Genomic DNA, 16,436 nt, shown 5'->3' with positions numbered 1-16,436 from the left:
GGGGGGGGATGGGGGGCAGTCCTTTCTGTGGAGGAGGGGGGGTGTTGTGTAGGCAAGATTAGAAGAGGGAAGAGAAGCAAAAAGGAGGAAATAGAGGAAGGAAAAATACGTTGAGGCATGAGAAGAGAAGGGAATAGAGGCAGGAAAAATACGTTGAAGCATGAGAAGAGAAGGGAATAGAGGCAGGAAAAATACGTTGAAGCATGAGAAGAGGAGGAAATAGAGGCAGGAAAAATACGTTGAGGCATGAGAAGAGGAGGGAATAGAGGCAGGACAAATACGTTGAGGCATGAGAAGAGAAGGGAATAGAGGCAGGAAAAATACGTTGAGGCATGAAAAATATAAATAATTCCTGTAGAAAGAATCAAGGAAGGCCATTTTTGAGAAAGTGGGGAGCGAGGAAGAAGATAGGAACGAAAAATAAGAAAGTTGCAAGAAATAACCTGTTAGAGGAAGAATTAAATGAAGGAATAAGAGAAAGGCTGGGGATGGAGTGCGAGGGATGGAGGAATAAAGATAGCCAGAAGAACGCAATATCCTTCACTAGAAACAATTTTTGGACGTCGGCCAGCGAAAGTGAAGGAATGAAGGGGAGGAGCGAACACTTCGATAAAAATCGATATAGAGAACAAAGTTGGAAGATAAAATGTCTAATTAATTAAACTTATAAGCTTGATAAATAAATGTTTAAAGCAAATCAGGATTAAACGAATACCTCGCTGCACGAAAATCCTCAATGTAACGTCCTAATAAATTGCACAAATTTTCTTAAACCAAAATTTTTTTTAATATTTTTCTCTTATTCACCAGAGGTACCTCGGGGGCTCAACGCGTCTATACAAGCCTGAGTCTCGGTGAGTACCTCGCATGTTATGAATGTTACAGTGAATGTTACAGTGAATGTTGTGTTCACCATTTAATTCATTTGGGTGAATTTTAAATGTGATGTCATTTGGGTGAACATTACGTAGAAGATATTGCGACCATTATTTGCATAGTGAAGTGGTTGAAAGAACAGCCTCCTAAATTCATGATATGGAAGGTTTCAGTTTTTGTGTATTGCAACTTTTTTCATGCATACTTGAAACTTTTTTTGATGCATACTTAAGAATTTAATCAGTAGGGTAGTTATAGTGTGTGATAGCTCTGCCGTCACTCTACCGTCACTCTACCGTCTCTGTACCATAACTCTACCATCTCTGTACCATAAATCCACCATCTCTGTACAATAACTCCACCATCTCTGTACCATAACTCTACCATCTCTGTACCGTCACTCTACCATCTCTGTACCANTGTGCAACACTGCTGTGCAACACTGCTGTGCAACACTGCTGTGCAACACTGCTGTGCAACACTGCTGTGCAACACTGCTGTGCAACACTGCTGTGCAACACTGCTGTGCAACACTGCTGTGCAACACTGCTGTGCAACACTGCTGTGCAACACTGCTGTGCAACACTGCTCTGCAACACTGCTGTGCAACACTGCTGTGCAACACTGCTGTGCAACACTGTTGCGTATTAGAAGCTGGAGCCGAAGCCCCGCTTCCCCATGGGGACGTCTGGTGGCTCCTCAGGCGCCCCAACTGAGATTGCTTTATCCCCTTCCCTCCCCTCCCCTCCCCCCCTCACCCCGGGGCTGGGGACGGAGTTCTGCGCCGTCCCCACCGTGAGGACGACCGTCCCCAGCACCTCCCTGTCCAGGGGCGCCATCACCGTCACGCGTCCCGTCGTCCCGTCCACACCGAACAGCCCCGACCCTTGGGGGGGATGGGGGGGTAATGGCGTTAATAATTACCCCCAATAGGGGGGATGAGGGGGAATAGCGTTAGTAATTACCCCAATAGGGTGATAACAACACGTTATCTGCGACAAAAAAATTAAATCACTTTAATTCATTTAATTTGTTTATTAGGGGAGCTATTATGTGCATTAAAGTTCGTCTCGATGCTGCCAATTAAAATATTTATTTGAGCTTGGCGTGGACGCAATCATAAAATGGAATAAATAATTGTTTTAAATAGTGACACATGTTCCATTGTTGGAACAGTGAACACTGATAAGGCTTTTCTTCAGGGAGAGCAGCAATTGCATGGAATAAATTTTAAATAAAATCCGCTGAATTTTTTTGAAAATTCGATATTTAGCATTTCTAGCTCTCATTTTCGGCAGTAGTTGGCGCCAAAATATCATTTCCAAACATTTCATTTTGATTCCAATTTAAATAAATTACAAATCCATATTTAATGTACTACTTATTAAAAATATTCAATTGCTTTTCGCTAACCATTAAACGTTATTTCTGTCATCTAATAATAATTTCATTAAAATTTCATCAAATATTATAAATTAAAATAATATTGAATGAAATATTATTTCGTTAAAATAAATCGAATAGCTGCGAATATCTACAAATCGCGTTCAGAGTTGGAATGTTATCGGTTTTCGTTGACAGGCGATACGGCAACGTTTTAATGAGTAGCAAATCATTAAATCATCAACCATTAAAATAACAATATACAATATTGAAGAAGCAGACCAAGTTTTACGAGGGACATTAGGGAAATTCGTGGACCCTGGGAATATCGATGATGGAAATATCCTGAAATGTCCGCATTTCCTCTCCTTCGCGAAGTCGTCATTTAAATTTTAATTAGTAATTAATCTATAATTTATAAATAATCAAGATATTATACAAGTTGGGACTATAAGGCGATGATAACGGAGAAATGATCGTGCATGTGGTGACAGGAAGAGAAGTAGAGATCGTTGAGTGGAAGTTGAGGGGAGGATAAGTAAAATCGTAAGCGTCGGGAAGGAAGTAGGATTCGTATAAAAAGAGTTAATAAAAAGGAAATAATTTTGTATCAATTCTAGGAAATTAGGTCACAGTGTGTCCGAAATTTAGATTCCCTGAGGTTCACATAAATGGTTTTCTTTCAGGAAAATTTCAGGGTAACTTTGGCTGTAAAACCTGGAGTGCTATTTAAAGTTTTATCCGTCGCCGTGTTGCATCGTGTTGTGCCGTGTTGCACCGTGTTGCACCGTGTTGCACCGTGTTGCACCGTGTTGCATCGTGTTGCGACGTGTTGCGCCATGTTGTACCGTGTTGTACCGTGTTGCACCGTGTTGCGCCGTACAGCGCCGTGTTGCGCCGTACAGCGCCGTGTTGCGCCATGTTGTACCGTGTTGTACCGTGTTGCACCGTGTTGCGCCACCCGTCCTGCCCGCAAACACGGCCGTGTTTTTGTCCGTGTTTTTGCTTAAAGTCTGTGTTGTTGTTGTCGCTGTTGCCGCTGTTGTTGACTGACAGCTCGCGCTTAATTAACCCATCGAGGTTCAGCGGCCGCAAAATTGGGGAACATGGCTGCACTTGGGGAGGGGAGGGGAGGAGGGGCGATAGGGGGAGAGGGAGTGATAAGGGGAGGAGAGTATAGAGGGCTAGAAAGGGGAGACTAAAGGGAGTGATGGGGAAATGAAAGGTAGGGTGAAGGTGTGATGGGGCAGTAGAGTGATGGAATGATGAGAAAGTAGAGTGAGGGAAGAATGGGAGAGTAGAGTGAGGGAATGATGATAAAATTGAGTGAGGGAAGAATGGGAAAATAGAGTGAGGGAATGATGAGAAAATAGACTGAAGGAATGATGGATGAGTGAAATTGAGGGTAGATAGGAAGGAAGGAGGCTGGAGGCTGAGGGTAAGGATGAGGGCGCGAAGCAAAGAGATGCTGGGAAAGACGATCGATCACAAAATGTGTGTAAACTGTGGAAAGGAAGGTTACATGGATGGAAAGGAAGGTTACATGGATGGAAAGGAAGGTTACATGGATGGAAAGGAAGGTTACATGGATGGAAAGGAAGGTTACATGGATGGAAGGAAGGTTACATGGATGGAAAGGAAAGTTACCTACTGGGAAGGACAGTGAAGTGAAGCGGTGAAAGAAAAGTTGGAGTTTGTGTTCCGGAAAATTATTGTTGCAGCAAAGAAATTCTGAAGAAACCGCGTGTTTCTTCGGGCGAGAGCTTGGAATGATCCAAAACAGAAACTTTTTCAGCTTTTTGAAATAGAAATTTTTTTTCCTTTTTGAAACAAGAATTTTTTTGCTTTTTGAAACAGGAATTTTTTGCTTTTTGAAACAGGAAATTTTTGGACTTGAAAGCTCGAACTTCGTAAATGTTCCTGAAACAAAGTCTGAGCGAGATTATATTAAAACCTGATGACATAATGTTTGTGTACTATCAGCATCAACGCTGCATGACCAACAGACAATAAACTAAAACAACTACAATAACAGCTGCCAACAACACCATGTTCTTCTGAACCACTGCAACGATATGCAACATACATTATATCACCAACAACATCACAAACGACAACACAAGCAGCAGCACAAACAATATCACAAAAAAGCACAAACAATATCATAATTTTCATAAACAACAGCACAAACAATATCACAAACAACAGCACAAACAATATCACAAAAAGCAACACAAACAATAGCACAATCAACAGCACAAACTGCAGCACAAACAATATCATAAACAACAGCATAAACAACAGCACAAACTGCAGCACAAACAATATCATAAACAACAGCACAAACAACAGCACAAACAATATCACAAACAACAGCACAACAACAGAACAAACAACAGCACAAACAACAGCACAAATAACAGCACAAACAAGTAAAGAACAGCACAAACAACAGCACAAACAACAACACAAACAATATCACAAACAACAGTACAAATAACAGCACAAACAACAGCACAAACAACAGCACAAACAATATCACAAACAACAGTGCAAACAACAGCACAAACAATATCACAAACAACAGTGCAAATAACAGCACAAACAACAGCACAATCAACAGCACAAACTGCAGCACAAACAATATCATAAACAACAGCACAAACAACAGCACAAACTGCAGCACAAACAACAAACTTGCGAGCGCAGCCGATATTTACACGTAATCTCCATCGCGCTATCTCCTGCGCCCACGCTGACCTACGCCACTCCCCATCACTCCTCCTAACTCCCCATCATTCATTTTCACTCCCTCACACTCCTAATACTCCCTGTCATTCCCTCACTCCCCCCAATACTCCTCATCACTCCCCATCACTCCCTTTCGCTCCAATCACACCAATCACTGCTCTCACAATATCCACCGCTACCTCACAATATCCACCGCTGCCTCACAATATCCACCGCTGCCTCACAATATCCACCGCTGCCGCACAATATCCACCGCTGCCTCACAATATCCACCGCTGCCTCACAATATCCACCCCTGCCTTACAATATCCACCGCTGCCTCACAATATCCACCGCTGCCTCACAATATCCACCGCTTCCTCACAATATCCACCGCTGCCTTACAATATCCACCGCTGCCTCACACCGCTGCCTCGCAATATCCACCGCTGCCTCGCAATATCCACCGCTGGCTCACAATATCCACCGCTGCCTCGCAATATCCACCGCTGCCTCACAATATCCACCGCTGCCTCACAATATCCACAAGACACGTCCTGTGGCTCCGTATATCCTGCGGGTCCTCAGAGCGACGTCATAAAAGCCGCCCGGGCGCTGCTTGCTGCACTAAAACTTCCTACACGTAGCGCTGTAAAACTCTTAGAGTAACTCTCAACCACTGCAGTAAACTCTTAGAGTAACTCTCAACCACTGCAGTAAAACTCTTAGAGTAACTCGCAACCACCGCTGTAAACTCTTAGAGTAACTCTCAACCACTGCAGTAAAACTCTTAGAGTAACTCGCAACCACCGCTGTAAACTCTTAGAGTAACTCCTGTCTCTTATACACATCTAGATGTGTATAAGAGACAGGAAGTAGAGATCGTTGAGTGGAAGTTGAGGGGAGGATAAGTAAAATCGTAAGCGTCGGGAAGGAAGTAGGATTCGTATAAAAAGAGTTAATAAAAAGGAAATAATTTTGTATCAATTCTAGGAAATTAGGTCACAGTGTGTCCGAAATTTAGATTCCCTGAGGTTCACATAAATGGTTTTCTTTCAGGAAAATTTCAGGGTAACTTTGGCTGTAAAACCTGGAGTGCTATTTAAAGTTTTATCCGTCGCCGTGTTGCATCGTGTTGTGCCGTGTTGCACCGTGTTGCACCGTGTTGCACCGTGTTGCACCGTGTTGCATCGTGTTGCGACGTGTTGCGCCATGTTGTACCGTGTTGTACCGTGTTGCACCGTGTTGCGCCGTACAGCGCCGTGTTGCGCCGTACAGCGCCGTGTTGCGCCATGTTGTACCGTGTTGTACCGTGTTGCACCGTGTTGCGCCACCCGTCCTGCCCGCAAACACGGCCGTGTTTTTGTCCGTGTTTTTGCTTAAAGTCTGTGTTGTTGTTGTCGCTGTTGCCGCTGTTGTTGACTGACAGCTCGCGCTTAATTAACCCATCGAGGTTCAGCGGCCGCAAAATTGGGGAACATGGCTGCACTTGGGGAGGGGAGGGGAGGAGGGGCGATAGGGGGAGAGGGAGTGATAAGGGGAGGAGAGTATAGAGGGCTAGAAAGGGGAGACTAAAGGGAGTGATGGGGAAATGAAAGGTAGGGTGAAGGTGTGATGGGGCAGTAGAGTGATGGAATGATGAGAAAGTAGAGTGAGGGAAGAATGGGAGAGTAGAGTGAGGGAATGATGATAAAATTGAGTGAGGGAAGAATGGGAAAATAGAGTGAGGGAATGATGAGAAAATAGACTGAAGGAATGATGGNACTAGCCCGTCACTAGCCCGTCACTAGCCCGCCACTAGCCCGTCACTAGCCCGCCACTAGCCCGTCACTAGCCCGCCACTAGCCGGTCACTAGCCACCTGTCACCGGCTGCAGTTTTGGACTCGTTTCTTCCACGCCATTTTTCCGGCACCTGACACAGTTGACATTGGAAAGGGAAACAAGGGGACACCTCCCCTCCTTCCCTTCGATTAGGGAATCTCATACCTTGTCTCCGTGTATTACATTTGAAGAATTATAATCGCGGGGATCATAAAGATTATATATATATAGAGGGTCATCCTCCCAAGTGCATGGGGAGTGATACGTCAAGTCTTTAAATTAGTTTAAAACATTCACCATTTCACTCCCTTTCTTCTCGGTCCATTTCACCTCCCTTTCTCTCGGTCCAATTATTTTATTCTTCTGAATCGATAAAATTGGTCTGCCAGAGAAACACGATTTAAGTTAAGTTAAGCATTCCTATTATCTATCATTGGGCATTCCCTCTCCCAACATTCCCTCTCCTAACATTCGCTCTCCTACTCTCTTAACATTCCCTCTCGCAACATTCCCTCTCCCAACATCCCCTCTCCTAACATTCGCTCTCCCACTCTCCTAACATTCCCTCTCCTAACATTCCCTCTCCTACTCTCCTATCATTCCCTCTCTAAACATTCCCTCCCACAACATCCACTCTTCCAACATTCATTCCCTCTCCAACATTTCCGGAGAAGGAACCCTCATGTTTTCAACATTCGCTGCTCTCTGCATTTTCATTTCCTCGTTTTCTTCAAACTCATTCCAGCATCTCAGGCCAAAAAACAATCTGCTGGTATGCTCCCTAACCGCCATCTGCTCCCCTTCCCTCCCACTCTTTTGCTACCCTCCTTCCCCACGCTTCCCTTTATCTGATTTTTATATTCATTTCATACTCCCCAGCTTCCGCCACCCCATCTTACTCCCTCTTTACACTTCCCCTATCCCCCTCTTACTCCCTCTTCACACTTCCCCTATCCCCTTATTCCTCCCCTCACTCTTCTCCCTCCCCACTCTCCACATAGCCTCTTCCTTCTTCCCCTTCACTCCCCTCCCCCAGCGTTCCCCCTAAACATCAGATGGCATGTCTGGCCAGAATCTGTCATGCCTCGGAATATTGCCGCACAAAACGCCGGCTCGAATGCCGAGTGTGGGCTCACTTCGGGGGAAACTGGGGGAATGGTGGGAATGCTGAAGAAATGATGGTGAACGTTGAATAAAATTATGGGGAAGGATGGGAAATGGTGGGAAATACTGAAGAAATTATGGTGAAAGTTTAATAAAATTGTGGGGAAGGATGGGAAATAGTGGGGAATACTGAAGAAATTATGGTGAAAGTTTAATAAAATTGTGGGGAAGGATGGAAATGGCGGGGAATACTGAAGAAATATTGGTGAAGGCTGAATAAAATTATGGGGAAGGATGGGAAATGGTGGGGAATACTGAAGAAATGATGGTGAAGGCTGAATAAAATTGTGGGGAAGGATGGAAATGGCGGGGAATACTGAAGAAATGATGGTGAAGGTTGAATAAAATTATGGGGAAGGATGGAAATGGCGGGGAATACTGTATAAATTGTGATGAAAGCTGAATAAAATTGTGGGAACGATGGGGAGACGGGGAAATAGTGGGAAATGCTGAAGAAATGGGTGATGAAAGTTGGATAAAACTCTGGGAAACGATGGGGAAATAGTGAGGAATACGGAAGAAATTGTGGTGAAAGCTGGGAAAATTGCAGGGAAGGATGGAGAAATTCTGGGAAAAACTTAGTAAATGAAGAGGACGACTGGTAAAATGGTGGGTAAGACTGTACAATAAGTAATAAGAAACATAGGAAGAAAATGAAAATGGAATGAGAGGCCTGAGGACAAGTGCAAAGACTGGGTAAAATTCGTGCAGTGAAGAGGGAAGCAGAGAGGGAAGAAGTGGGGATTGGAGGGGGAAGGAAGCTGAGAGGAACCTCAATATTGAAGATTGGGGAACTAAATGAGGCCTTGGGAGACGGTGGGGAATTCGAAAATCCTGGAAAATTCGAAGAACTGGGTAATTTGAACAAAAAACAGCTGACGATGTGGAATATATGGGGGAATGTGAGGGAAATTGTGATAAATTTCAAAGGCTCGCGGGAAATTTTCACCCAGTAACACCTGACAGTAACCAGCAGCCTAAGGCAGCACCGAAAAGCACCCAGCAGCACCCAAGCTTCCCCAGTTTATGGGGCTGGTCTCGGGAAGGCTGCACATCTCGTTAATCATGCTCCTACCTGCAGCCCCGAGGGGAGGGAGGGGAGGGCAAGGGATGAGGGGACTAAATGCCAGCAAGAAATCCTGGGAATATGTTGGGGAATGGGGGATGAAGGAATAATTCTTGGAATAGAGCAGATGGAGGGGAATGCAGGAATGTGGGAAATATGATGACGCAACAAGCGATGGAAGTGATGGACGAAACAGTTGGTATACAGATTCTGAACAAATTATGAAGGAGACATAGGAAGAAACACCGACATAGTTGGAAGTGAGGGAGCGTACAAAGTGAGATAAAAATGGAAATAAGGGTAAGGGTTGGAATTGTGGAAGTAATGGAAGTGGTCCAGGCTTAAAGGGCAAGTCTTATGAAGAAAGATTGAAGATTATGAAGCTTCCCAGTCTCCGTTATCGACGTCTGCTTGGGTACCTCATTAAAGTATACAAGTATACTCATGGTTTATACAAGGTCCCATAAGGATTACTAGAATTTGAAACAAGAACCAACACCAGGGGCCACAGCTATAAACTAAAAAAACTGCGGTGCAACTTATCCACGCGACAATTGCAGTGGTGCAGTGGTGCAGTGGTGCAGTGGTGCAGTGGTGCAGTGGTGCAGTGGTGCAGTGGTATCTTCTATACCCCGCGCTATAAAAGAAGGTGCGCGTTAAGCACTGCACTACGGCGAGCATTAAAACCTCCCCAGATCTTCCCCACATCCCCATGCCATCTCAGCATCTCTATCCCCCTCTCTACCTCTCTCTCATCCCCACTCATCCCTCTTATCTATGTCTCTTCTTTCTCGTCCCACTCTTTCTCATCCTCATTTCTCTCATTCCTCAAATCCCCTCTTTTCCCTCTCATCCCATTTCTTTCAATATCTAATCCCCCCACCCTCTAATCCCCTCCTGCTCTCTCCTCTCATCCCCTTTCTTCTCATCTCATCCCCACTCTTCCCCTCTTCTCACCTCTCTTACAACCCCTCTACCGCCCCTCTTCTTTCTCGTACTTCTCCCCCTCGCGTTCCCATATCGCGGCAACAGGTGAAGATTTTGTAGAATATTACAAAAATTCAAATTAGAAGCGAAGCAGGAAATAAAGAGACGGAGAAACGGGAAGTAAGCGAAGAACCGAAGGAAGAAACTGAAGAAAATAAATGCGAAAATTGTAAACTGCCTAGTTTTATATCTCCTTCATTAACACATAATAGCTGATATATGACATCTGTCGTCCCATTCACTCTCATTATTTTGTTAGCATCTTCATTAATCCCTTAATATACCTCATCTTCCTTATATACTCCATATCTCGCTTCCATCTTTATTCATCCCCACACACACGTTCCTCTTCCTCTTTATTTATCTCCAAACACATCCCTCTTCCTCTTTGCTCTTTTATACGTTTTTTTCGTATTTTCTTCATCATCCTTCCTCTTTTTTCCCTCCCATTTCGTCCAACACGGGAAGGAGGAGGTGGGGAGTTGTGGGGCTGTGGCAAGACAAATCCCCAGCGCGGTGGTGGCGCTGGGGTTAACAGTGATAGCTTTTAATTTGGCCGGACTTAATGTAACGACGCGCATAACTGCGGTGCACCTGAGACTTCCCCACGCCTTGGGGAGAGGGGGTGGGGGGGGAAGAGAGGCAGTTGGAATTTGGGGGAAGAACGTGGGGGTTTCCCCATTCCTCTCATTCCTTCACTTTCCTTATACTCTGTTAGTACTTATCCTTATTGTTCTACACATTATCATTTTAATAAACAAAAAGCAGGATAATTTAAACCCTTTCCAAGAACTGCATACTCCATTCTCCCAACCCCACGTCCTTCCCCAGCTACCCAACGTGACTCACTCTACCCCATGCACTCCCCACCCCTCTCCCCCATTTTCAACCCCGGATGACCTCTTCAAACTTCAACATACTCATAAATTCATCATTGCCTCACCAACAACTTATCCACCACCCATTCTTCACCACCTTACCAATGCCCTCAACAGCTACCTACTACCACTCCCCTTAATTCCCTTCATCTCCTCAACTCTCTTCTCCCCTCCCCACAATCCCCCTAATCCCCCGAGGTATTGCATTACGTCCCCGCGTGGCAAATTCTATCAGGTTTCTGTTTAAAGCAAATCTGGCAAACACGCGCTAATCCACGCGTCTCATCACGCGCTAATCCACGCGTCTCATCACGCGCTAATCCACGCGTCTCATCACGCGCTAATCCACGCGTCTCATCACGCGCGGCATGCGCGCTGCTAACGCGTCATGCGCGTGAGAGGCAAAAACACCAGCGATATTTGGACAAATTCTCATTCATTTCCTTGAGTGTAAAAATAAATTATTTATTTTGTTAAAATTCTGAACGCTCGACGAGGGCTTTTATAAATTTTCTCTCACTTCCTTTTTTATTGATAATTTTCCCTCACTTTCCTATTCATTGTTTTTCTTTCTTTTATTCTCGCAGCTTTCCGATTCATTCTTCCCTCCTTCATCTGATTCTATTACTGTCTTCCCTCCTTTCCCCTCTCCCTCATTTACCCTTTCCCTTATCCCCCTCCCCCCACCCCCTCTCTCCCATTTGCATTTACACGACGCGCCTCGCAGCCCTCATAATAAACTGCAGCTGAGGGTGCAGCTGATGGTGCAGCTGATGGTGCAGCTGATGGTGCAGCTGAGGGTGCAGCTGAGGGTGCAGCTGAGGGTGCAGCTGATGATGCAGCTGATGGTGTAGCTGAGCCGACTGCATTACATGAGCACAAAATATGTGGAAAAAATATGCAAGAAGAGATAAATTAGAAGAACGTCGAGAGAAGTGGAAAAACCAGAGAAGTGGAGGAGATGAAAGCTTGGAGAGGAAGCGTGCGAGCGATAGTGGCGAGAACAGTGCGATAAATGAGGGGATAAGAGGAACAGGAAATTACGAGATACGTTAGGATAACAACACAAAGAACCTCATAACAATACTTGCCTTTGACGTCTTCATTTTTTCATTCATCACCCACCTCCCCGTGCAGACTCCTCATTCATCACCCACCTCCCTGTTAATTTTTTTTTTCAATAAAATAATAAGAACCAAAATTTCCCATCTCACCTCCGAAAGGAACATCGTTTTCTTCCAATAACATCAATATCTACTCATACTAAGAGCAATGTTTTCCCCACTAAGCGCTTTGAATTCCTTTAAAAAAAGATCAACGTTTTCCTTTCACAAGCATAAAAGTTTCCCAAATCTTACAAAACGTTTTATTCCTCTAAGAGCAACGTTTCTTCCCACTAACAGCAACGTTTTTTTCTGCTTCAGGAACGTCGAGAGCGCGTCCATGAGGGGTGAGTAGCGATGCTTCATGGGTGACTAATCAGAAATCGGACATTTATTATGAATTTTTATGGGTGATTAATCACAAATCAGACATTTATTATGATTTTTATGGGTGACTGATCAGAAGTCGGACATTTATTATGAATTTTTATGGGTGACTAATCATAAATCAGACATTTGCTATGATTTTTATGGGTGACTAATCAGAAATCGGACATTTATTATGATTTATATGGGCGCCTATTCAGAAGTCAGGCATTTTTTGTGATTTTTTATGGGTGACTAATAACAAATCAGACATGTATTGAGATTTATATGTGTGACTAATAAGAAATCAGACATTGATTATGATGTTTAAGGGTGACTCAACCAGAAATCAGACATGCATGAAAATGCTTCATGGGTGACTCAACCAGAAATCAGGCATGCATTCTGCTGTTTAATGAGCGACTCTACTTTACAGCACAGATTGAATATGATATTTTTGACTCAAACAGATATCAGTGATGCCTCCACTTCTGTTGGGTAGTGCAAAAAAGTGCCCACGTATTTAAAAGTTAGTTAAATAATTAAATACAATTAAAGTAGCCATTTGGAGATCAAAGTGCATAAGAAGTAGATTTACAAGGTATAAAAATTTGACACAATAATTGAATAGATCACTGAAATATTAGTAAATCTATTGCGTAATGGACTTATAGTCTACATCAGCGTAACTGACAGCATATTGCATATCTACCGTACCTACAACAGACCTACTTCTACGACTGTATATATCTATTCCTACGTGATTAACCTACTGCTGAGTGATTATTATACTGCTACGTGATTAACGTATTGCTAAGTCTATGCGCTCGTTTCGTAGTTACCGCGTATTTCTTTCCATATATTCAATTTTTGAACTATTTAAATAATAAACTAAGTTGCACTGAAGTACTGCTCTCGATCAAGCAAATAAGTCATTTATTAAACTTACACCATCATTCAATTAATTTTAGAATGCTTTTGACCTAATTATTTCTGAACATTAATAACTGCGTGAAGTAAGAAACCTATTATTTTAATTACCATGTTCGTAATGAACTCTTACCCTGTTTGATTATTATTACCCCAGAAAATGCCTGTTATTTACCTCATATAAGTTAACTGCCGAACCGCTGCCGTTGCTTCAAGGCAAAAACTTGCCAGGGGAGGCTGAGATTTTTTGCTGCCTTGGCAGCTTTGTCGAAATGAAGCGTAACGCGACGTAAACACGCCGACGTTGTGCCGACATTGCCAGTTTTTCGGCTTGTGCAAGATTCCTTCAATGTTTTCCATGTAGGACTATACCGAAATTACTAAAATTCTATATGGAAAACTTGAAGAAAAGGCTTAAAATTCTGCAAAGGGTAGATGAATAACGGCTGAAAACGCTATAAGAAAAGCCTTAAAATATCATAAAATGCTGCTGCAAAAAACATTTGTAGAAATGCTATAAAATGCTGTGTGTGTACATGTTCCTTCCTTATGCAGTAATATGTAAATAAAAATGTTATAGCAGTTTTAATTTGAAATTTTATTGCAAATTTAGGATTCAATTTTGTGTTTTATCCCTAGCGGTTATATGAACAAAGGCTTAGGCAGGCTTTAGGGGGAATCACCCCATCCTTCCCCTCACCCCTCTCGGGCTAATGAGGGAGCAGCGTGCTAATTGCCATGTCCCCTCACTCCTCCTATCCCTTCTTCCATCCCTCACTCCCTCTATCCCTCCTTGCCTGTCCTCTCATCCCATACCTTGTATCCCTATCCTTTATACCTAACATCCTCCACGGTTTGTTCCCGGTCTTAATATATAATTTTCTGTATTTTTATTTTTTCGTTAATTTTGGCGGTTGAAGCAAAGACGACAAACTTTACCAAGCTCGCACTGCATGTCATTCTCCGGTGATAACAACTTGCGATAACAGAACATACCTAGAGGAGAGACAACAGATCGTGACATTACCTCGTGTTTACAGCACGTTACCTCGAAGATAACAACAAGAGTTAACCCAAGTATAACAATACGTGTTAAACCGAGAATGACAACATTTTATCATTTAGTCATCAGATAACAACATGTTACTTCGGTGGTAAGAATCTGTAATCCAAAATATAACAACAGGATACTACCCAGATAACAATATGTTACTGAGTAGCCAACATGTTACTGAGCAGCCAACATGTTACTGAGCAGACTCAGTAACCCACAGATGTTACTGAGCACACAACATGTTACTGAGCAGACAACAAGTTACAATGCAGACAACATGTTACTGAGCAGACAACATGTTTCTGAGCAGGCAACATGTTTCTGAGCAGGCAACATGTCACTGAGCAGGCAACATGCTACTGAGCAGACAACATGTTTCTGAGCAGGCAACATGTTTCTGAGCAGGCAACATGCTACTGAGCAGGCAACATGTCACTGAGCAGCCAACATGTTACTGATCAGACAACATGTTACTCCGATGTTAATACCATGTTACCCAGAACATGACAGCATTTTACTCCGAGGTTAACAACAGATTACCGCGCGAATAACAGCGCGTGCTCGCTATAATTTGCGCGTTGATGCGCCGTGCGCAATACAAGCACCGTATGACCACCGTGTGGCTGTAACGGCCGAATAAAACTGGGTCTAAAACAAGCATGGGGTCGGGGTCCCAAGGGGATGTCAACCAGGGCCCGGACCCTGGGGAGTGTCGCGTGAACCAGTAAACCGGGTCCAAGGGGATCGATGTGCTAGGGTGAACCAGCAACCCGGACCCGGCGACCTGTGAAACCCGGGGTTGAATTAGCGACCCGGACCCTAGACCTGTACGTGGAGGGTCTAGATTCGGGGCTACAAATCGCTCTCTCGTTCTCCGAGGAGCAGTGCTCGGTTATACTCATGTCTTCTCGCACGATAATCCTTCTAATTTACATTCCCAAACATTGCGTAGCTTCAACTCAAACAGGTATCATAGCTTCAACCCAAACATGGTATCATAGCTTCAACCCAAACATCGCGTATTTTTAACCCACACATCGCGCAACCCACGGCAGTTAGCGGCGATTGGGTTTGGAGGTCATTGGGTTCGCCAGTTACGGCGGCATAAAGTGCAGGAGTGCTGCTGTGGGGTGTAAACATACGCACTATACCAGCCCTTAAATGAGCGCCTTATACCTGCCCTTACAATACGTTCTGTGTTGTGCCCTTAATGTTCGCCTTATACCTGCCCTTACAATACGTTCTGGGTCTGCCCTTGAATGTATACGCACTATACCTGCCTTGAATGTGCGCCTTACACCTGTTCTTACAATGCCCTCTGGATATACGCTTTGTATGCCCTCTGGATATACGCTCAATGCCAGGCCTAAAATATATGCCTATGTCAGGCCTTAAAATGGATGCCTTAAGCCAACCCTTAAACATAATACCATGTTATGCCTAAAATGTGCGCATTATGCCAGCCCTTAACCATATGCCCAGTTTTTGCCTTAATACGTACGCATTGTGCCAGCCCTTGAATATATGCCCTTTGCCTGCCCTTAAAGATAGTTCATAGTTAGTCAAGTCATCGAGTGAGCGTTAAAGGTCAGCCCTTGAATATACGCCTTAGGCAGTCGTTAAATGTATCAATTAAATGTGTGTTGTTCAAAATACCAGCGTGTATTGCATACGAAATATTATCGTGATTCGTTTTTAATGAATCTCGCTTATAATTATTGTTTGTCATGAATAAGTTGCGTAATTGTATGCAATGTTCGCATGTCGAGGCTTGCTTATTTACAGTAAATTTGATACAATAAATGCACCAAATGCCTTCGATTACAATCTGCTTGTATCATTATCTTTAATTTCATAGCATTATCGTTATATTTAAATCAACGCTTGCACGTTCAGAACCCAGGCGTTCAGAACCCAGGAGTTCAGAACGCAAACTTCAGAACGTTAAGGCGGTTAAACATCAAGCGTTCTGTTAACGAGCGTTGTGCTGGTCAGGCGTTAGGAGCTCACGCGTTCTGTGCTTAGGCGTTTTGACAGCGCAGCGTTCGCGCGTTCAGGCGTTCAAATATGAAGCGTT

The sequence above is a fragment of the Hyalella azteca genome, unplaced genomic scaffold, assembly GCF_000764305.2.
Source record: "Hyalella azteca isolate HAZT.00-mixed unplaced genomic scaffold, Hazt_2.0.2 contig4178, whole genome shotgun sequence".
In the NCBI taxonomy this organism is placed as follows: Eukaryota; Metazoa; Arthropoda; class Malacostraca; order Amphipoda; family Hyalellidae; genus Hyalella; species Hyalella azteca.
Note: the sequence above shows the minus strand (reverse complement) of the source record.